Here is a 23,352-nt window from a genome sequence, read left to right on the forward strand (position 1 = left end):
TGTCTTTAACAATGCTATATCTTTGTTTTATGGTAAAACAATTTGATATGGTATACATATTGGACCAGTCTTACTGTACATTCTAGTAACGGTAAGCTGGCGTGATACTAGTGAAACACACTGGAAACAGTACACAGGCCAGTCACAGTGTACCAGCATTTGGGTCCAGTTTTGTCTAGCCGACGTTACCTTACATACTAATTACAGTAAATAGGTGTGCTACTGGAGAAAGACACAAGTAACAGCATGCAGGCATTTGTTTCTTACACATATTACTATCAGTAAGCACACATGCTACTGTCCAAACTCAGTTCTAAAACTGCAGAGACTTCTGTTACAGTATAAGGACATTTGTGAAAGCATTACGGGCATACAGTGTCCACACACTCACATCTTTACTGCTGTACAGGCACACAGTGTTTCTTAAAGCACAACAAATCAGCTGTGCTGTGGTAAATACAGTGGAATTTAGAAACTTGTGATTTGTTTACCTATGTATTTTTTCTTTGCACCTGCAATTTCTGCTATATGCTCAATTATTAGAAGCAATGCTTGTTAATAAATCCATGCCGTAAAACATTATCCTTGTGCTGCACACTACAGAATGTAGAAAGATGTATTAAAGTACACAGTATCATGCTGTGTACACAAATTTCAATTTGTCCCTGTGTGCCAATGTACGAACTCTTGTTTTACTCGAATTGATCCATGGTGCAGTTACTGGGCGTGAGTGTGAAAACTGTTAATTTTCGCACAACAGTCTTAAGGATGCACATAAAACTTTAAGCTATTTTGTTTAAATCGTCGTTTTAGTGTGAAATACTTTCAATAAATCCCCAAGAATTGTAGAAAGTGATATAGAAAGAAATTGAAAGCTTCTTTCATGTGTGAAGGGGCCACCCAGATTGATCCATGGTGCAGTTACTGGGTGTGAGTGTGAAAACTGTTAATTTTCAACAAGAGTCATAAGGATGCACATAAAACTTTGAGCTATTTTGCTTAATTAGTCGTTTTAGTGTGACATACTTTCAAAAAATCCCCAAGAATTGAAAAAAGCGATATAGAAAGAAATTGACAGCTTCATTAAAGTATTAAGGGGGCACCCGGATTTGAACCAGGGACCTCTTGATCTGCAGTCAAATGCTCTACCACTGAGCTATACCCCCTTGTTGTACTATCTGGAAGTGGATGGACTAGAAACTGCTGCTGTGGATCTCATCAGAACGGCTTCCTCTTTTATAGGCTCTCTATACCACCTGCTGATTTATTAGTCACAGGGTCTGGGACACAGCCTGACTCATGCCCCTGGCTACAAGCTGATGGACACACTCAACACACCTGATGCTTCACTATTCACACCAAAATACATAGCATGACAGCAGGTCCTAGGCCAAGGGTGCCAATTCACTCTCAAGCTTACTCTTGCTTCACTAGTCACAGGGACTGCTATGGAGACCGGCTGCTGGTCCTTTCACACAACCCTCTTACGGACGCAGATAAAATCTAAAACTCTTTTTAATTAGTGGTTTTTCTGTGACATACTTTCAAGAAATCTCCAGAAATTGAAATAAGTAACAGAGAATTTTTTTTTTGTTCCTTAAAAGGAGAAGTGGGAAGCAAGACTTGAACTGGGGACCTCTTGATCTGCAATCACATACTTTACTGCTGAGCTATACACATCCTCTTTACCTGAAATATGCCTTCACACACACCTTATTACTGCGAGCAGCAGGCTGTAGAGTGCAGACGTCACATATAATACCATGGACTCTGACTAGCACTGAGTTATACCTACTCTGGGATTCCAGCTGTGGGACTAGCTTACTCTCTTGTCTACTCACCATGCTGGAAGTGAGAGTGAGTCTTACTCTCTTCTGCAATCACTCTGTGCCCTAAATTTCAGTCTTAGTCTCTCGTCTGCTCACTCTCTGCAGTAAGTGTGCAAAGCTGTCAGTGACTCAGCCAGTCTAAGCCTCCTAGCTCATTTAAAAATCCACTGCCTCAGACATTGACAGAACACAACTCTAGTGAGGAAAGACTTCTTTTTAACAGTGCTTTGGTTAGCAGTACCATACAACTCTCACACAGTCACTATCTCTTCTAATCGATGCAAGTTCACATAGATGTCTTTTAAAATGCAATTTCTGTGTCCCTCACGTGGTAATGTCTTTAACAATGCTATATCTTTGTTTTATGGTAAAACAATTTGATATGGTATACATATTGGACGAGTCTTACTGTACATTCTAGTAACGGTAAGCTGGTGTGATACTAGTGAAACACACTGGAAACAGTACACAGGCCAGTCACAGTGTACCAGCATTTGGGTCCAGTTTTGTCTAGCCGACGTTACCTTATATACTAATTACAGTAAATAGGTGTGCTACTGGAGAAAGACACAAGTAACAGCATGCAGGCATTTGTTTCTTACACATATTACTATCAGTAAGCACACATGCTACTGTCCAAACTCAGTTCTAAAACTGCAGAGACTTCTGTTACAGTATAAGGACATTTGTGAAAGCATTACGGGCATACAGTGTCCACACACTCACATCTTTGCTGCTGTACAGGCACACAGTGTTTCTTAAAGCACAACAAATCAGCTGTGCTGTGGTAAATACAGTGGAATTTAGAAACTTGTGATTTGTTTACCTATGTATTTTTTCTTTGCACCTGCGATTTCTGCTATATGCTCAATTATTAGAAGCAATGCTTGTTAATAAATCCATGCCGTAAAACATTATCTGTGTGCTGCACCCTACAGAATGTAGAAAGATGTATTAAAGTACACAGTATCATGCTGTGTACACAAATTTCAATTTGTCCCTGTGTGCCAATGTACGAACTCTTGTTTTACTCGAATTGATCCATGGTGCAGTCACTGGGCGTGAGTGTGAAAACTGTTAATTTTCGCACAACAGTCTTAAGGATGCACATAAAACTTTGAGCTATTTTGTTTAAATCGTCGTTTTAGTGTGAAATACTTTCAATAAATCCCCAAGAATTGTAGAAAGTGATATAGAAAGAAATTGAAAGCTTCTTTCATGTGTGAAGGGGGCACCCAGATTGATCCATGGTGCAGTTACTGGGTGTGAGTGTGAAAACTGTTAATTTTCAAAAAGGGTCATAAGGATGCACATACAACTTTGAGCTATTTTGCTTAATTAGTCGTTTTAGTGTGACATACTTTCAAAAATCCCCAAGAATTGAAAAAAGCGATACAGAAAGAAATTGACAGCTTCTTTAAAGTATTAAGGGGGCACCCGGATTTGAACCAGAGACCTCTTGATCTGCAGTCAAATGCTCTACCACTGAGCTATACCCCCTTGTTGTACTATCTGGAAGTGGATGGACTAGAAACTGCTGCTGTGGATCTCATCAGAACGGCTTCCTCTTTTATAGGCTCTCTATACCACCTGCTGATTTATTAGTCACAGGGTCTGGGACACAGCCTGACTCATGCCCCTGGCTACAAGCTGATGGACACACTCAACACACCTGATGCTTCACTATTCACACCAAAATACATAGCATGACAGCAGGTCCTAGGCCAAGGGTGCCAATTCACTCTCAAGCTTACTCTTGCTTCACTAGTCACAGGGACTGCTATGGAGACCGGCTGCTGGTCCTTTCACACAACCCTCTTACGGACGCAGATAAAACCTAAAACTCTTTTTAATTAGTGGTTTTTCTGTGACATACTTTCAAGAAATCTCCAGAAATTGAAATAAGTAACAGAGAATTTTTTTTTTGTTCCTTAAAAGGAGAAGTGGGAAGCAAGACTTGAACTGGGGACCTCTTGATCTGCAGTCACATACTTTACTGCTGAGCTATACACATCCTCTTTTCCTGAAATATGCCTTCACACACACCTTATTACTGCGAGCAGCAGGCTGTAGAGTGCAGACGTCACATATAATACCATGGACTCTGACTAGCACTGAGTTATACCTACTCTGGGATTCCAGCTGTGGGACTAGCTTACTCTCTTGTCTACTCACCATGCTGGAAGTGAGAGTGAGTCTTACTCTCTTCTGCAATCACTCTGTGCCCTAAATTTCAGTCTTAGTCTCTCGTCTGCTCACTCTCTGCAGTAAGTGTGCAAAGCTGTCAGTGACTCAGCCAGTCTAAGCCTCCTAGCTCATTTAAAAATCCACTGCCTCAGACATTGACAGAACACAACTCTAGTGAGGAAAACTTCTTTTTAACAGTGCTTTGGTTAGCAGTACCATACAACTCTCACACAGTCACTATCTCTTCTAATCGATGCAAGTTCACATAGATGTCTTTTAAAAGGCAATTTCTGTGTCCCTCACGTGGTAATGTCTTTAACAATGCTATATCTTTGTTTTATGGTAAAACAATTTGATATGGTATACATATTGGACCAGTCTTACTGTACATTGTAGTAACGGTAAGCTGGCGTGATACTAGTGAAACACACTGGAAACAGTACACAGGCCAATCACAGTGTACCAGCATTTGGGTCCAGTTTTGTCTAGCCGACGTTACCTTACATACTAATTACAGTAAATAGGTGTGCTACTGGAGAAAGACACAAGTAACAGCATGCAGGCATTTGTTTCTTACACATATTACTATCAGTAAGCACACATGCTACTGTCCAAACTCAGTTCTAAAACTGCAGAGACTTCTGTTACAGTATAAGGACATTTGTGAAAGCATTACGGGCATACAGTGTCCACACACTCACATCTTTGCTGCTGTACAGGCACACAGTGTTTCTTAAAGCACAACAAATCAGCTGTGCTGTGGTAAATACAGTGGAATTTAGAAACTTGTGATTTGTTTACCTATGTATTTTTTCTTTGCACCTGCAATTTCTGCTATATGCTCAATTATTAGAAGCAATGCTTGTTAATAAATCCATGCCATAAAACATTATCTGTGTGCTGCACACTACAGAATGTAGAAAGATGTATTAAAGTACACAGTATCATGCTGTGTACACAAATTTCAATTTGTCCCTGTGTGCCAATGTACGAACTCTTGTTTTACTCGAATTGATCCATGGTGCAGTTACTGGGCGTGAGTGTGAAAACTGTTAATTTTCGCACAACAGTCTTAAGGATGCACATAAAACTTTAAGCTATTTTGTTTAAATCGTCGTTTTAGTGTGAAATACTTTCAATAAATCCCCAAGAATTGTAGAAAGTGATATAGAAAGAAATTGAAAGCTTCTTTCATGTGTGAAGGGGCCACCCAGATTGATCCATGGTGCAGTTACTGGGTGTGAGTGTGAAAACTGTTAATTTTCAACAAGAGTCATAAGGATGCACATAAAACTTTGAGCTATTTTGCTTAATTAGTCGTTTTAGTGTGACATACTTTCAAAAAATCCCCAAGAATTGAAAAAAGCGATACAGAAAGAAATTGACAGCTTCATTAAAGTATTAAGGGGGCACCCGGATTTGAACCAGGGACCTCTTGATCTGCAGTCAAATGCTCTACCACTGAGCTATACCCCCTTGTTGTACTATCTGGAAGTGGATGGACTAGAAACTGCTGCTGTGGATCTCATCAGAACGGCTTCCTCTTTTATAGGCTCTCTATACCACCTGCTGATTTATTAGTCACAGGGTCTGGGACACAGCCTGACTCATGCCCCTGGCTACAAGCTGATGGACACACTCAACACACCTGATGCTTCACTATTCACACCAAAATACATAGCATGACAGCAGGTCCTAGGCCAAGGGTGCCAATTCACTCTCAAGCTTACTCTTGCTTCACTAGTCACAGGGACTGCTATGGAGACCGGCTGCTGGTCCTTTCACACAACCCTCTTACGGACGCAGATAAAACCTAAAACTCTTTTTAATTAGTGGTTTTTCTGTGACATACTTTCAAGAAATCTCCAGAAATTGAAATAAGTAACAGAGAATTTTTTTTTTGTTCCTTAAAAGGAGAAGTGGGAAGCAAGACTTGAACTGGGGACCTCTTGATCTGCAATCACATACTTTACTGCTGAGCTATACACATCCTCTTTACCTGAAATATGCCTTCACACACACCTTATTACTGCGAGCAGCAGGCTGTAGAGTGCAGACGTCACATATAATACCATGGACTCTGACTAGCACTGAGTTATACCTACTCTGGGATTCCAGCTGTGGGACTAGCTTACTCTCTTGTCTACTCACCATGCTGGAAGTGAGAGTGAGTCTTACTCTCTTCTGCAATCACTCTGTGCCCTAAATTTCAGTCTTAGTCTCTCGTCTGCTCACTCTCTGCAGTAAGTGTGCAAAGCTGTCAGTGACTCAGCCAGTCTAAGCCTCCTAGCTCATTTAAAAATCCACTGCCTCAGACATTGACAGAACACAACTCTAGTGAGGAAAGACTTCTTTTTAACAGTGCTTTGGTTAGCAGTACCATACAACTCTCACACAGTCACTATCTCTTCTAATCGATGCAAGTTCACATAGATGTCTTTTAAAATGCAATTTCTGTGTCCCTCACGTGGTAATGTCTTTAACAATGCTATATCTTTGTTTTATGGTAAAACAATTTGATATGGTATACATATTGGACGAGTCTTACTGTACATTCTAGTAACGGTAAGCTGGTGTGATACTAGTGAAACACACTGGAAACAGTACACAGGCCAGTCACAGTGTACCAGCATTTGGGTCCAGTTTTGTCTAGCCGACGTTACCTTACATACTAATTACAGTAAATAGGTGTGCTACTGGAGAAAGACACAAGTAACAGCATGCAGGCATTTGTTTCTTACACATATTACTATCAGTAAGCACACATGCTACTGTCCAAACTCAGTTCTAAAACTGCAGAGACTTCTGTTACAGTACAAGGACATTTGTGAAAGCATTACGGGCATACAGTGTCCACACACTCACATCTTTGCTGCTGTACGGGCACACAGTGTTTCTTAAAGCACAACAAATCAGCTGTGCTGTGGTAAATACAGTGGAATTTAGAAACTTGTGATTTGTTTACCTATGTATTTTTTCTTTGCACCTGCAATTTCTGCTATATGCTCAATTATTAGAAGCAATGCTTGTTAATAAATCCATGCCGTAAAACATTATCTGTGTGCTGCACACTACAGAATGTAGAAAGATGTATTAAAGTACACAGTATCATGCTGTGTACACAAATTTCAATTTGTCCCTGTGTGCCAATGTACGAACTCTTGTTTTACTCGAATTGATCCATGGTGCAGTTACTGGGCGTGAGTGTGAAAACTGTTAATTTTCGCACAACAGTCTTAAGGATGCACATAAAACTTTGAGCTATTTTGTTTAAATCGTCGTTTTAGTGTGAAATACTTTCAATAAATCCCCAAGAATTGTAGAAAGTGATATAGAAAGAAATTGAAAGCTTCTTTCATGTGTGAAGGGGGCACCCAGATTGATCCATGGTGCAGTTACTGGGTGTGAGTGTGAAAACTGTTAATTTTCAACGAGTCATAAGGATGCACATAAAACTTTGAGCTATTTTGCTCAATTAGTCGTTTTAGTGTGACATACTTTCAAAAAATCCCCAAGAATTGAAAAAAGCGATACAGAAAGAAATTGACAGCTTCTTTAAAGTGTTAAGGGGGCACCCGGATTTGAACCAGGGACCTCTTGATCTGCAGTCAAATGCTCTACCACTGAGCTATACCCCCTTGTTGTACTATCTGGAAGTGGATGGACTAGAAAATGCTGCTGTGGATCTCATCAGAACAGCTTCCTCTTTTATAGGCTCTCTATACCACCTGCTGATTTATTAGTCACAGGGTCTGGGACACAGCCTGACTCATGCCCCTGGCTACAAGCTGATGGACACACTCAACACACCTGATGCTTCACTATTCACACCAAAATACATAGCATGACAGCAGGTCCTAGGCCAAGGGTGCCAATTCACTCTCAAGCTTACTCTTGCTTCACTAGTCACAGGGACTGCTATGGAGACCGGCTGCTGGTCCTTTCACACAACCCTCTTACGGACGCAGATAAAACCTAAAACTCTTTTTAATTAGTGGTTTTTCTGTGACATACTTTCAAGAAATCTCCAGAAATTGAAATAAGTAACAGAGAATTTTTTTTTTGTTCCTTAAAAGGAGAAGTGGGAAGCAAGACTTGAACTGGGGACCTCTTAATCTGCAATCACATACTTTACTGCTGAGCTATACACATCCTCTTTACCTGAAATATGCCTTCACACACACCTTATTACTGCGAGCAGCAGGCTGTAGAGTGCAGACGTCACATATAATACCATGGACTCTGACTAGCACTGAGTTATACCTACTCTGGGATTCCAGCTGTGGGACTAGCTTACTCTCTTGTCTACTCACCATGCTGGAAGTGAGAGTGAGTCTTACTCTCTTCTGCAATCACTCTGTGCCCTAAATTTCAGTCTTAGTCTCTCGTCTGCTCACTCTCTGCAGTAAGTGTGCAAAGCTGTCAGTGACTCAGCCAGTCTAAGCCTCCTAGCTCATTTAAAAATCCACTGCCTCAGACATTGACAGAACACAACTCTAGTGAGGAAAGACTTCTTTTTAACAGTGCTTTGGTTAGCAGTACCATACAACTCTCACACAGTCACTATCTCTTCTAATCGATGCAAGTTCACATAGATGTCTTTTAAAATGCAATTTCTGTGTCCCTCACGTGGTAATGTCTTTAACAATGCTATATCTTTGTTTTATGGTAAAACAATTTGATATGGTATACATATTGGACCAGTCTTACTGTACATTCTAGTAACGGTAAGCTGGCGTGATAACAGTGAAACACACTGGAAACAGTACACAGGCCAGTCACAGTGTACCAGCATTTGGGTCCAGTTTTGTCTAGCCGACGTTACCTTACATACTAATTACAGTAAATAGGTGTGCTACTGGAGAAAGACACAAGTAACAGCATGCAGGCATTTGTTTCTTACACATATTACTATCAGTAAGCACACATGCTACTGTCCAAACTCAGTTCTAAAACTGCAGAGACTTCTGTTACAGTATAAGGACATTTGTGAAAGCATTACGGGCATACAGTGTCCACACACTCACATCTTTGCTGCTGTACAGGCACACAGTGTTTCTTAAAGCACAACAAATCAGCTGTGCTGTGGTAAATACAGTGGAATTTAGAAACTTGTGATTTGTTTACCTATGTATTTTTTCTTTGCACCTGCAATTTCTGCTATATGCTCAATTATTAGAAGCAATGCTTGTTAATAAATCCATGCCGTAAAACATTATCTGTGTGCTGCACACTACAGAATGTAGAAAGATGTCTTAAAGTACACAGTATCATGCTGTGTACACAAATTTCAATTTGTCCCTGTGTGCCAATGTACGAACTCTTGTTTTACTCGAATTGATCCATGGTGCAGTTACTGGGCGTGAGTGTGAAAACTGTTAATTTTCGCACAACAGTCTTAAGGATGCACATAAAACTTTGAGCTATTTTGTTTAAATAGTCGTTTTAGTGTGAAATACTTTCAATAAATCCCCAAGAATTGTAGAAAGTGATATAGAAAGAAATTGAAAGCTTCTTTCATGTGTGAAGGGGGCACCCAGATTGATCCATGGTGCAGTTACTGGGTGTGAGTGTGAAAACTGTTAATTTTCAACAAGAGTCATAAGGATGCACATAAAACTTTGAGCTATTTTGCTTAATTAGTCGTTTTAGTGTGACATACTTTCAAAAAATCCCCAAGAATTGAAAAAAGCGATACAGAAAGAAATTGACAGCTTCTTTAAAGTATTAAGGGGGCACCCGGATTTGAACCAGGGACCTCTTGATTTGCAGTCAAATGCTCTACCACTGAGCTATACCCCCTTGTTGTACTATCTGGAAGTGGATGGACTAGAAACTGCTGCTGTGGATCTCATCAGAACGGCTTCCTCTTTTATAGGCTCTCTATACCACCTGCTGATTTATTAGTCACAGGGTCTAGGACACAGCCTGACTCATGCCCCTGGCTACAAGCTGATGGACACACTCAACACACCTGATGCTTCACTATTCACACCAAAATACATAGCATGACAGCAGGTCCTAGGCCAAGGGTGCCAATTCACTCTCAAGCTTACTCTTGCTTCACTAGTCACAGGGACTGCTATGGAGACCGGCTGCTGGTCCTTTCACACAACCCTCTTACGGACGCAGATAAAACCTAAAACTCTTTTTAATTAGTGGTTTTTCTGTGACATACTTTCAAGAAATCTCCAGAAATTGAAATAAGTAACAGAGAATTTTTTTTTTGTTCCTTAAAAGGAGAAGTGGGAAGCAGGACTTGAGCTGGGGACCTCTTGATCTGCAGTCACATACTTTACTGCTGAGCTATACACATCCTCTTTTCCTGAAATATGCCTTCACACACACCTTATTACTGCGAGCAGCAGGCTGTAGAGTGCAGACGTCACATATAATACCATGGACTCTGACTAGCACTGAGTTATACCTACTCTGGGATTCCAGCTGTGGGACTAGCTTACTCTCTTGTCTACTCACCATGCTGGAAGTGAGAATGAGTCTTACTCTCTTCTGCAATCACTCTGTGCCCTAAATTTCAGTCTTAGTCTCTCGTCTGCTCACTCTCTGCAGGAAGTGTGCAAAGCTGTCAGTGACCCAGCCAGTCTAAGCCTCCTAGCTCATTTAAAAATCCACTGCCTCAGACATTGACAGAACACAACTCTAGTGAGGAAAGACTTCTTTTTAACAGTGCTTTGGTTAGCAGTACCATACAACTCTCACACAGTCACTATCTCTTCTAATCGATGCAAGTTCACATCGATGTCTTTTAAAATGCAATTTCTGTGTCCCTCACGTGGTAATGTCTTTAACAATGCTATATCTTTGTTTTATGGTAAAACAATTTGATATGGTATACATATTGGACCAGTCTTACTGTACATTCTAGTAACGGTAAGCTGGCGTGATACTAGTGAAACACACTGGAAACAGTACACAGGCCAGTCACAGTGTACCAGCATTTGGGTCCAGTTTTGTCTAGCCGACGTTACCTTGCATACTAATTACAGTAAATAGGTGTGCTACTGGAGAAAGACACAAGTAACAGCATGCAGGCATTTGTTTCTTACACATATTACTATCAGTAAGCACACATGCTACTGTCCAAACTCAGTTCTAAAACTGCAGAGACTTCTGTTACAGTATAAGGACATTTGTGAAAGCATTACGGGCATACAGTGTCCACACACTCACATCTTTGCTGCTGTACAGGCACACAGTGTTTCTTAAAGCACAACAAATCAGCTGTGCTGTGGTAAATACAGTGGAATTTAGAAACTCGTGATTTGTTTACCTATGTATTTTTTCTTTGCACCTGCAATTTCTGCTATATGCTCAATTATTAGAAGCAATGCTTGTTAATAAATCCATGCCGTAAAACATTATCTGTGTGCTGCACACTACAGAATGTAGAAAGATGTATTAAAGTACACAGTATCATGCTGTGTACACAAATTTCAATTTGTCCCTGTGTGCCAATGTACGAACTCTTGTTTTACTCGAATTGATCCATGGTGCAATTAGTGGGCGTGAGTGTGAAAACTGTTAATTTTCGCACAACAGTCTTAAGGATGCACATAAAACTTTGAGCTATTTTGTTTAAATCGTCGTTTTAGTGTGAAATACTTTCAATAAATCCCCAAGAATTGTAGAAAGTGATATAGAAAGAAATTGAAAGCTTCTTTCATGTGTGAAGGGGCCACCCAGATTGATCCATGGTGCAGTTACTGGGTGTGAGTGTGAAAACTGTTAATTTTCAACAAGAGTCATAAGGATGCACATAAAACTTTGAGCTATTTTGCTTAATTAGTCGTTTTAGTGTGACATACTTTCAAAAAATCCCCAAGAATTGAAAAAAGCGATACAGAAAGAAATTGACAGCTTCTTCAAAGTATTAAGGGGGCACCCGGATTTGAACCAGGGACCTCTTGATCTGCAGTCAAATGCTCTACCACTGAGCTATACCCCCTTGTTGTACTATCTGGAAGTGGATGGACTAGAAACTGCTGCTGTGGATCTCATCAGAACGGCTTCCTCTTTTATAGGCTCTCTATACCACCTGCTGATTTATTAGTCACAGGGTCTGGGACACAGCCTGACTCATGCCCCTGGCTACAAGCTGATGGACACACTCAACACACCTGATGCTTCACTATTCACACCAAAATACATAGCATGACAGCAGGTCCTAGGCCAAGGGTGCCAATTCACTCTCAAGCTTACCCTTGCTTCACTAGTCACAGGGACTGCTATGGAGACCGGCTTCTGGTCCTTTCACACAACCCTCTTACGGACGCAGATAAAACCTAAAACTCTTTTTAATTAGTGGTTTTTCTGTGACATACTTTCAAGAAATCTCCAGAAATTGAAATAAGTAACAGAGAATTTTTTTTTTGTTCCTTAAAAGGAGAAGTGGGAAGCAAGACTTGAACTGGGGACCTCTTGATCTGCAGTCACATACTTTACTGCTGAGCTATACACATCCTCTTTTCCTGAAATATGCCTTCACACACACCTTATTACTGCGAGCAGCAGGCTGTAGAGTGCAGACGTCACATATAATACCATGGACTCTGACTAGCACTGAGTTATACCTACTCTGGGATTCCAGCTGTGGGACTAGCTTACTCTCTTGTCTACTCACCATGCTGGAAGTGAGAGTGAGTCTTACTCTCTTCTGCAATCACTCTGTGCCCTAAATTTCAGTCTTAGTCTCTCGTCTGCTCACTCTCTGCAGTAAGTGTGCAAAGCTGTCAGTGACTCAGCCAGTCTAAGCCTCCTAGCTCATTTAAAAATCCACTGCCTCAGACATTGACAGAACACAACTCTAGTGAGGAAAGACTTCTTTTTAACAGTGCTTTGGTTAGCAGTACCATACAACTCTCACACAGTCACTATCTCTTCTAATCGATGCAAGTTCACATAGATGTCTTTTAAAATGCAATTTCTGTGTCCCTCACGTGGTAATGTCTTTAACAATGCTATATCTTTGTTTTATGGTAAAACAATTTGATATGGTATACATATTGGACCAGTCTTACTGTACATTCTAGTAACGGTAAGCTGGCGTGATACTAGTGAAACACACTGGAAACAGTACACAGGCCAGTCACAGTGTACCAGCATTTGGGTCCAGTTTTGTCTAGCCGACGTTACCTTACATACTAATTACAGTAAATAGGTGTGCTACTGGAGAAAGACACAAGTAACAGCATGCAGGCATTTGTTTCTTACACATATTACTATCAGTAAGCACACATGCTACTGTCCAAACTCAGTTCTAAAACTGCAGAGACTTCTGTTACAGTATAAGGACATTTGTGAAAGCATTACGGGCATACAGTGTCCACACACTCACATCTTTGCTGCTGTACAGGCACACAGTGTTTCTTAAAGCACAACAAATCAGCTGTGCTGTGGTAAATACAGTGGAATTTAGAAACTTGTGATTTGTTTACCTATGTATTTTTTCTTTGCACCTGCAATTTCTGCTATATGCTCAATTATTAGAAGCAATGCTTGTTAATAAATCCATGCCGTAAAACATTATCTGTGTGCTGCACACTACAGAATGTAGAAAGATGTATTAAAGTACACAGTATCATGCTGTGTACACAAATTTCAATTTGTCCCTGTGTGCCAATGTACGAACTCTTGTTTTACTCGAATTGATCCATGGTGCAGTTACTGGGCGTGAGTGTGAAAACTGTTAATTTTCGCACAACAGTCTTAAGGATGCACATAAAACTTTGAGCTATTTTGTTTAAATCGTCGTTTTAGTGTGAAATACTTTCAATAAATCCCCAAGAATTGTAGAAAGTGATATAGAAAGAAATTGAAAGCTTCTTTCATGTGTGAAGGGGGCACCCAGATTGATCCATGGTGCAGTTACTGGGTGTGAGTGTGAAAACTGTTAATTTTCAACGAGTCATAAGGATGCACATAAAACTTTGAGCTATTTTGCTCAATTAGTCGTTTTAGTGTGACATACTTTCAAAAAATCCCCAAGAATTGAAAAAAGCGATACAGAAAGAAATTGACAGCTTCTTTAAAGCATTAAGGGGGCACCCGGATTTGAACCAGGGACCTCTTGACCTGCAGTCAAATGCTCTACCACTGAGCTATACCCCCTTGTTGTACTATCTGAAAGTGGATGGACTAGAAACTGCTGCTGTGGATCTCATCAGAACAGCTTCCTCTTTTATAGGCTCTCTATACCACCTGCTGATTTATTAGTCACAGGGTCTGGGACACAGCCTGACTCATGCCCCTGGCTACAAGCTGATGGACACACTCAACACACCTGATGCTTCACTATTCACACCAAAATACATAGCATGACAGCAGGTCCTAGGCCAAGGGTGCCAATTCACTCTCAATCTTACTCTTGCTTCACTAGTCACAGGGACTGCTATGGAGACCGGCTGCTGGTCCTTTCACACAACCCTCTTACGGACGCAGATAAAACCTAAAACTCTTTTTAATTAGTGGTTTTTCTGTGACATACTTTCAAGAAATCTCCAGAAATTGAAATAAGTAACAGAGAATTTTTTTTTGGTTCCTTAAAAGGAGAAGTGGGAAGCAAGACTTAAACTGGGGACCTCTTGATCTGCAGTCACATACTTTACTGCTGAGCTATACACATCCTCTTTTCCTGAAATATGCCTTCACACACACCTTATTACTGCGAGCAGCAGGCTGTAGAGTGCAGACGTCACATATAATACCATGGACTCTGACTAGCACTGAGTTATACCTACTCTGGGATTCCAGCTGTGGGACTAGCTTACTCTCTTGTCTACTCACCATGCTGGAAGTGAGAGTGAGTCTTACTCTCTTCTGCAATCACTCTGTGCCCTAAATTTCAGTCTTAGTCTCTCGTCTGCTCACTCTCTGCAGTAAGTGTGCAAAGCTGTCAGTGACTCAGCCAGTCTAAGCCTCCTAGCTCATTTAAAAATCCACTGCCTCAGACATTGACAGAACACAACTCTAGTGAGGAAAGACTTCTTTTTAACAGTGCTTTGGTTAGCAGTACCATACAACTCTCACACAGTCACTATCTCTTCTAATCGATGCAAGTTCACATAGATGTCTTTTAAAATGCAATTTCTGTGTCCCTCACGTGGTAATGTCTTTAACAATGCTATATCTTTGTTTTATGGTAAAACAATTTGATATGGTATACATATTGGACCAGTCTTACTGTACATTCTAGTAACGGTAATCTGGCGTGATAACAGTGAAACACACTGGAAACAGTACACAGGCCAGTCACAGTGTACCAGCATTTGGGTCCAGTTTTGTCTAGCCGACGTTACCTTACATACTAATTACAGTAAATAGGTGTGCTACTGGAGAAAGACACAAGTAACAGCATGCAGGCATTTGTTTCTTACACATATTACTATCAGTAAGCACACATGCTACTGTCCAAACTCAGTTCTAAAACTGCAGAGACTTCTGTTACAGTATAAGGACATTTGTGAAAGCATTACGGGCATACAGTGTCCACACACTCACATCTTTGCTGCTGTACAGGCACACAGTGTTTCTTAAAGCACAACAAATCAGCTGTGCTGTGGTAAATACAGTGGAATTTAGAAACTTGTGATTTGTTTACCTATGTATTTTTTCTTTGCACCTGCAATTTCTGCTATATGCTCAATTATTAGAAGCAATTCTTGTTAATAAATCCATGCCGTAAAACATTATCTGTGTGCTGCACACTACAGAATGTAGAAAGATGTATTAAAGTACACAGTATCATGCTGTGTACACAAATTTCAATTTGTCCCTGTGTGCCAATGTACGAACTCTTGTTTTACTCGAATTGATCCATGGTGCAGTTACTGGGCGTGAGTGTGAAAACTGTTAATTTTCGCACAACAGTCTTAAGGATGCACATAAAACTTTGAGCTATTTTGTTTAAATAGTCGTTTTAGTGTGAAATACTTTCAATAAATCCCCAAGAATTGTAGAAAGTGATATAGAAAGAAATTGAAAGCTTCTTTCATGTGTGAAGGGGGCACCCAGATTGATCCATGGTGCAGTTACTGGGTGTGAGTGTGAAAACTGTTAATTTTCAAAAAGAGTCATAAGGATGCACATAAAACTTTGAGCTATTTTGCTTAATTAGTCGTTTTAGTGTGACATACTTTCAAAAAATCCCCAAGAATTGAAAAAAGCGATACAGAAAGAAATTGACAGCTTCTTTAAAGTATTAAGGGGGCACCCGGATTTGAACCAGGGACCTCTTGATCTGCAGTCAAACGCTCTACCACTGAGCTATACCCCCTTGTTGTACTATCTGGAAGTGGATGGACTAGAAACTGCTGCTGTGGATCTCATCAGAACGGCTTCCTCTTTTATAGGCTCTCTATACCACCTGCTGATTTATTAGTCACAGGGTCTGGGACACAGCCTGACTCATGCCCCTGGCTACAAGCTGATGGACACACTCAACACACCTGATGCTTCACTATTCACACCAAAATACATAGCATGACAGCAGGTCCTAGGCCAAGGGTGCCAATTCACTCTCAAGCTTACTCTTGCTTCACTAGTCACAGGGACTGCTATGGAGACCGGCTGCTGGTCCTTTCACACAACCCTCTTACGGACGCAGATAAAACCTAAAACTCTTTTTAATTAGTGGTTTTTCTGTGACATACTTTCAAGAAATCTCCAGAAATTGAAATAAGTAACAGAGAATTTTTTTTTTGTTCCTTAAAAGGAGAAGTGGGAAGCAAGACTTGAACTGGGGACCTCTTGATCTGCAATCACATACTTTACTGCTGAGGTATACACATCCTCTTTACCTGAAATATGCCTTCACACACACCTTATTACTGCGAGCAGCAGGCTGTAGAGTGCAGACGTCACATATAATACCATGGACTCTGACTAGCACTGAGTTATACCTACTCTGGGATTCCAGCTGTGGGACTAGCTTACTCTCTTGTCTACTCACCATGCTGGAAGTGAGAGTGAGTCTTACTCTCTTCTGCAATCACTCTGTGCCCTAAATTTCAGTCTTAGTCTCTCGTCTGCTCACTCTCTGCAGTAAGTGTGCAAAGCTGTCAGTGACTCAGCCAGTCTAAGCCTCCTAGCTCATTTAAAAATCCACTGCCTCAGACATTGACAGAACACAACTCTAGTGAGGAAAGACTTCTTTTTAACAGTGCTTTGGTTAGCAGTACCATACAACTCTCACACAGTCACTATCTCTTCTAATCGATGCAAGTTCACATAGATGTCTTTTAAAATGCAATTTCTGTGTCCCTCACGTAGTAATGTCTTTAACAATGCTATATCTTTGTTTTATGGTAAAACAATTTGATATGGTATACATATTGGACCAGTCTTACTGTACATTCTAGTAACGGTAAGCTGGCGTGATACTAGTGAAACACACTGGAAACAGTACACAGGCCAGTCACAGTGTACCAGCATTTGGGTCCAGTTTTGTCTAGCCGACGTTACCTTACATACTAATTACAGTAAATAGGTGTGCTACTGGAGAAAGACACAAGTAACAGCATGCAGGCATTTGTTTCTTACACATATTACTATCAGTAAGCACACATGCTACTGTCCAAACTCAGTTCTAAAACTGCAGAGACTTCTGTTACAGTATAAGGACATTTGTGAAAGCATTACGGGCATACAGTGTCCACACACTCACATCTTTGCTGCTGTACAGGCACACAGTGTTTCTTAAAGCACAACAAATCAGCTGTGCTGTGGTAAATACAGTGGAATTTAGAAACTTGTGATTTATTTACCTATGTATTTTTTCTTTGCACCTGCAATTTCTGCTATATGCTCAATTATTAGAAGCAATGCTTGTTAATAAATCCATGCCGTAAAACATTATCTGTGTGCTGCACACTACAGAATGTAGAAAGATGTATTAAAGTACACAGTATCATGCTGTGTACACAAATTTCAATTTGTCCCTGTGTGCCAATGTACGAACTCTTGTTTTACTCGAATTGATCCATGGTGCAGTTACTGGACGTGAGTGTGAAAACTGTTAATTTTCGCACAACAGTCTTAAGGATGCACATAAAACTTTAAGCTATTTTGTTTAAATCGTCGTTTTAGTGTGAAATACTTTCAATAAATCCCCAAGAATTGTAGAAAGTGATATAGAAAGAAATTGAAAGCTTCTTTCATGTGTGAAGGGGCCACCCAGATTGATCCATGGTGCAGTTACTGGGTGTGAGTGTGAAAACTGTTAATTTTCAACAAGAGTCATAAGGATGCACATAAAACTTTGAGCTATTTTGCTTAATTAGTCGTTTTAGTGTGACATACTTTCAAAAAATCCCCAAGAATTGAAAAAAGCGATACAGAAAGAAATTGACAGCTTCTTTAAAGTATTAAGGGGGCACCCGGATTTGAACCAGGGACCTCTTGATCTGCAGTCAAATGCTCTACCACTGAGCTATACCCCCTTGTTGTACTATCTGGAAGTGGATGGACTAGAAACTGCTGCTGTGGAGCTCATCAGAACGGCTTCCTCTTTTATAGGCTCTCTATACCACCTGCTGATTTATTAGTCACAGGGTCTGGGACACAGCCTGACTCATGCCCCTGGCTACAAGCTGATGGACACACTCAACACACCTGATGCTTCACTATTCACACCAAAATACATAGCATGACAGCAGGTCCTAGGCCAAGGGTGCCAATTCACTCTCAGGCTTACTCTTGCTTCACTAGTCACAGGGACTGCTATGGAGACCGGCTGCTGGTCCCTTCACACAACCCTCTTACGGACGCAGATAAAACCTAAAACTCTTTTTAATTAGTGGTTTTTCTGTGACATACTTTCAAGAAATCTCCAGAAATTGAAATAAGTAACAGATAATTTTTTTTTTGTTCCTTAAAAGGAGAAGTGGGAAGCAAGACTTGAACTGGGGACCTCTTAATCTGCAGTCACATACTTTACTGCTGAGCTATACACACCCTCTGTTCCTGAAATATGCCTACACACACACCTTATTACTGCGAGCAGCAGGCTGTAGAGTGCAGACGTCACATATAATACCATGGACTCTGACTACCACTGAGTTATACCTACTCTGGGATTCCAGCTGTGGGACTAGCTTACTCTCTTGTCTACTCACCATGCTGGAAGTGAGAGTGAGTCTTACTCTCTTCTGCAATCACTCTGTGCCCTAAATTTCAGTCTTAGTCTCTCGTCTGCTCACTCTCTGCAGTAAGTGTGCAAAGCTGTCAGTGACTCAGCCAGTCTAAGCCTCCTAGCTCATTTAAAAATCCACTGCCTCAGACATTGACAGAACACAACTCTAGTGAGGAAAGACTTCTTTTTAACAGTGCTTTGGTTAGCAGTACCATACAACTCTCACACAGTCACTATCTCTTCTAATCGATGCAAGTTCACATAGATGTCTTTTAAAATGCAATTTCTGTGTCCCTCACGTGGTAATGTCTTTAACAATGCTATATCTTTGTTTTATGGTAAAACAATTTGATATGGTATACATATTGGACCAGTCTTACAGTACATTCTAGTAACGGTAAGCTGGCGTGATACTAGTGAAACACACTGGAAACAGTACACAGGCCAGTCACAGTGTACCAGCATTTGGGTCCAGTTTTGTCTAGCCGACGTTACCTTACATACTAATTACAGTAAATAGGTGTGCTACTGGAGAAAGACACAAGTAACAGCATGCAGGCATTTGTTTCTTAAACATATTACTATCAGTAAGCACACATGCTACTGTCCAAACTCAGTTCTAAAACTGCAGAGACTTCTGTTACAGTATAAGGACATTTGTGAAAGCATTACGGGCATACAGTGTCCACACACTCACATCTTTGCTGCTGTACAGGCACACAGTGTTTCTTAAAGCACAACAAATCAGCTGTGCTGTGGTAAATACAGTGGAATTTAGAAACTCGTGATTTGTTTACCTATGTATTTTTTCTTTGCACCTGCAATTTCTGCTATATGCTCAATTATTAGAAGCAATGCTTGTTAATAAATCCATGCCGTAAAACATTATCTGTGTGCTGCACACTACAGAATGTAGAAAGATGTATTAAAGTACACAGTATCATGCTGTGTACACAAATTTCAATTTGTCCCTGTGTGCCAATGTACGAACTCTTGTTTTACTCGAATTGATCCATGGTGCAGTTACTGGGCGTGAGTGTGAAAACTGTTAATTTTCGCACAACAGTCTTAAGGATGCACATAAAACTTTGAGCTATTTTGTTTAAATAGTCGTTTTAGTGTGAAATACTTTCAATAAATCCCCAAGAATTGTAGAAAGTGATATAGAAAGAAATTGAAAGCTTCTTTCATGTGTGAAGGGGGCACCCAGATTGATCCATGGTGCAGTTACTGGGTGTGAGTGTGAAAACTGTTAATTTTCAACAAGAGTCATAAGGATGCACATAAAACTTTGAGCTATTTTGCTTAATTAGTCGTTTTAGTGTGACATACTTTCAAAAAATCCCCAAGAATTGAAAAAAGCGATACAGAAAGAAATTGACAGCTTCTTTAAAGTATTAAGGGGGCACCCGGATTTGAACCAGGGACCTCTTGATTTGCAGTCAAATGCTCTACCACTGAGCTATACCCCCTTGTTGTACTATCTGGAAGTGGATGGACTAGAAACTGCTGCTGTGGATCTCATCAGAACGGCTTCCTCTTTTATAGGCTCTCTATACCACCTGCTGATTTATTAGTCACAGGGTCTGGGACACAGCCTGACTCATGCCCCTGGCTACAAGCTGATGGACACACTCAACACACCTGATGCTTCACTATTCACACCAAAATACATAGCATGACATCAGGTCCTAGGCCAAGGGTGCCAATTCACTCTCAAGCTTACTCTTGCTTCACTAGTCACAGGGACTGCTATGGAGACCGGCTGCTGGTCCTTTCACACAACCCTCTTACGGACGCATATAAAACCTAAAACTCTTTTTAATTAGTGGTTTTTCTGTGACATACTTTCAAGAAATCTCCAGAAATTGAAATAAGTAACAGAGAATTTTTTTTTTGTTCCTTAAATGGAGAAGTGGGAAGCAGGACTTGAGCTGGGGACCTCTTGATCTGCAATCACATACTTTACTGCTGAGGTATACACATCCTCTTTACCTGAAATATGCCTTCACACACACCTTATTACTGCGAGCAGCAGGCTGTAGAGTGCAGACGTCACATATAATACCATGGACTCTGACTAGCACTGAGTTATACCTACTCTGGGATTCCAGCTGTGGGACTAGCTTACTCTCTTGTCTACTCACCATGCTGGAAGTGAGAGTGAGTCTTACTCTCTTCTGCAATCACTCTGTGCCCTAAATTTCAGTCTTAGTCTCTCGTCTGCTCACTCTCTGCAGTAAGTGTGCAAAGCTGTCAGTGACTCAGCCAGTCTAAGCCTCCTAGCTCATTTAAAAATCCACTGCCTCAGACATTGACAGAACACAACTCTAGTGAGGAAAGACTTCTTTTTAACAGTGCTTTGGTTAGCAGTACCATACAACTCTCACACAGTCACTATCTCTTCTAATCGATGCAAGTTCACATAGATGTCTTTTAAAATGCAATTTCTGTGTCCCTCACGTAGTAATGTCTTTAACAATGCTATATCTTTGTTTTATGGTAAAACAATTTGATATGGTATACATATTGGACCAGTCTTACTGTACATTCTAGTAACGGTAAGCTGGCGTGATACTAGTGAAACACACTGGAAACAGTACACAGGCCAGTCACAGTGTACCAGCATTTGGGTCCAGTTTTGTCTAGCCGACGTTACCTTACATACTAATTACAGTAAATAGGTGTGCTACTGGAGAAAGACACAAGTAACAGCATGCAGGCATTTGTTTCTTACACATATTACTATCAGTAAGCACACATGCTACTGTCCAAACTCAGTTCTAAAACTGCAGAGACTTCTGTTACAGTATAAGGACATTTGTGAAAGCATTACGGGCATACAGTGTCCACACACTCACATCTTTGCTGCTGTACAGGCACACAGTGTTTCTTAAAGCACAACAAATCAGCTGTGCTGTGGTAAATACAGTGGAATTTAGAAACTTGTGATTTATTTACCTATGTATTTTTTCTTTGCACCTGCAATTTCTGCTATATGCTCAATTATTAGAAGCAATGCTTGTTAATAAATCCATGCCGTAAAACATTATCTGTGTGCTGCACACTACAGAATGTAGAAAGATGTATTAAAGTACACAGTATCATGCTGTGTACACAAATTTCAATTTGTCCCTGTGTGCCAATGTACGAACTCTTGTTTTACTCGAATTGATCCATGGTGCAGTTACTGGACGTGAGTGTGAAAACTGTTAATTTTCGCACAACAGTCTTAAGGATGCACATAAAACTTTAAGCTATTTTGTTTAAATCGTCGTTTTAGTGTGAAATACTTTCAATAAATCCCCAAGAATTGTAGAAAGTGATATAGAAAGAAATTGAAAGCTTCTTTCATGTGTGAAGGGGCCACCCAGATTGATCCATGGTGCAGTTACTGGGTGTGAGTGTGAAAACTGTTAATTTTCAACAAGAGTCATAAGGATGCACATAAAACTTTGAGCTATTTTGCTTAATTAGTCGTTTTAGTGTGACATACTTTCAAAAAATCCCCAAGAATTGAAAAAAGCGATACAGAAAGAAATTGACAGCTTCTTTAAAGTATTAAGGGGGCACCCGGATTTGAACCAGGGACCTCTTGATCTGCAGTCAAATGCTCTACCACTGAGCTATACCCCCTTGTTGTACTATCTGGAAGTGGATGGACTAGAAACTGCTGCTGTGGAGCTCATCAGAACGGCTTCCTCTTTTATAGGCTCTCTATACCACCTGCTGATTTATTAGTCACAGGGTCTGGGACACAGCCTGACTCATGCCCCTGGCTACAAGCTGATGGACACACTCAACACACCTGATGCTTCACTATTCACACCAAAATACATAGCATGACAGCAGGTCCTAGGCCAAGGGTGCCAATTCACTCTCAGGCTTACTCTTGCTTCACTAGTCACAGGGACTGCTATGGAGACCGGCTGCTGGTCCCTTCACACAACCCTCTTACGGACGCAGATAAAACCTAAAACTCTTTTTAATTAGTGGTTTTTCTGTGACATACTTTCAAGAAATCTCCAGAAATTGAAATAAGTAACAGATAATTTTTTTTTTGTTCCTTAAAAGGAGAAGTGGGAAGCAAGACTTGAACTGGGGACCTCTTAATCTGCAGTCACATACTTTACTGCTGAGCTATACACACCCTCTGTTCCTGAAATATGCCTTCACACACACCTTATT

At 40.5% G+C, this 23,352-nt stretch overlaps 11 non-coding genes across 11 annotated transcripts; all 11 read right to left on the minus strand.

Moving 5' to 3' along the window:
* Positions 1-1,094: 1,094 nt before the first annotated feature.
* Positions 1,095-1,166, minus strand: TRNAC-GCA (transfer RNA cysteine (anticodon GCA)). The gene has a single exon. It is a non-coding gene; the product is annotated as a tRNA-Cys (tRNA).
* A 2,091-nt stretch (positions 1,167-3,257) lies between these two features.
* Positions 3,258-3,329, minus strand: TRNAC-GCA (transfer RNA cysteine (anticodon GCA)). The gene has a single exon. It is a non-coding gene; the product is annotated as a tRNA-Cys (tRNA).
* Positions 3,330-5,420: 2,091 nt separating this feature from the next.
* TRNAC-GCA (transfer RNA cysteine (anticodon GCA)) lies at positions 5,421-5,492 on the minus strand. The gene has a single exon. It is a non-coding gene; the product is annotated as a tRNA-Cys (tRNA).
* Positions 5,493-7,582: 2,090 nt separating this feature from the next.
* TRNAC-GCA (transfer RNA cysteine (anticodon GCA)) lies at positions 7,583-7,654 on the minus strand. The gene has a single exon. It is a non-coding gene; the product is annotated as a tRNA-Cys (tRNA).
* Positions 7,655-9,746: 2,092 nt separating this feature from the next.
* On the minus strand, positions 9,747-9,818 carry TRNAC-GCA (transfer RNA cysteine (anticodon GCA)). The gene has a single exon. It is a non-coding gene; the product is annotated as a tRNA-Cys (tRNA).
* A 2,092-nt stretch (positions 9,819-11,910) lies between these two features.
* Positions 11,911-11,982, minus strand: TRNAC-GCA (transfer RNA cysteine (anticodon GCA)). Its single transcript has one exon. It is a non-coding gene; the product is annotated as a tRNA-Cys (tRNA).
* Positions 11,983-14,072: 2,090 nt separating this feature from the next.
* On the minus strand, positions 14,073-14,144 carry TRNAC-GCA (transfer RNA cysteine (anticodon GCA)). Its single transcript has one exon. It is a non-coding gene; the product is annotated as a tRNA-Cys (tRNA).
* Positions 14,145-16,236: 2,092 nt separating this feature from the next.
* Positions 16,237-16,308, minus strand: TRNAC-GCA (transfer RNA cysteine (anticodon GCA)). The gene has a single exon. It is a non-coding gene; the product is annotated as a tRNA-Cys (tRNA).
* A 2,092-nt stretch (positions 16,309-18,400) lies between these two features.
* Positions 18,401-18,472, minus strand: TRNAC-GCA (transfer RNA cysteine (anticodon GCA)). The gene has a single exon. It is a non-coding gene; the product is annotated as a tRNA-Cys (tRNA).
* A 2,092-nt stretch (positions 18,473-20,564) lies between these two features.
* Positions 20,565-20,636, minus strand: TRNAC-GCA (transfer RNA cysteine (anticodon GCA)). The gene has a single exon. It is a non-coding gene; the product is annotated as a tRNA-Cys (tRNA).
* A 2,092-nt stretch (positions 20,637-22,728) lies between these two features.
* Positions 22,729-22,800, minus strand: TRNAC-GCA (transfer RNA cysteine (anticodon GCA)). Its single transcript has one exon. It is a non-coding gene; the product is annotated as a tRNA-Cys (tRNA).
* Between the last annotated feature and the right edge of the window lie 552 nt (positions 22,801-23,352).

Source organism: Pleurodeles waltl, chromosome 4_1 (assembly GCF_031143425.1).
Source record: "Pleurodeles waltl isolate 20211129_DDA chromosome 4_1, aPleWal1.hap1.20221129, whole genome shotgun sequence".
In the NCBI taxonomy this organism is placed as follows: domain Eukaryota; kingdom Metazoa; phylum Chordata; class Amphibia; order Caudata; family Salamandridae; genus Pleurodeles; species Pleurodeles waltl.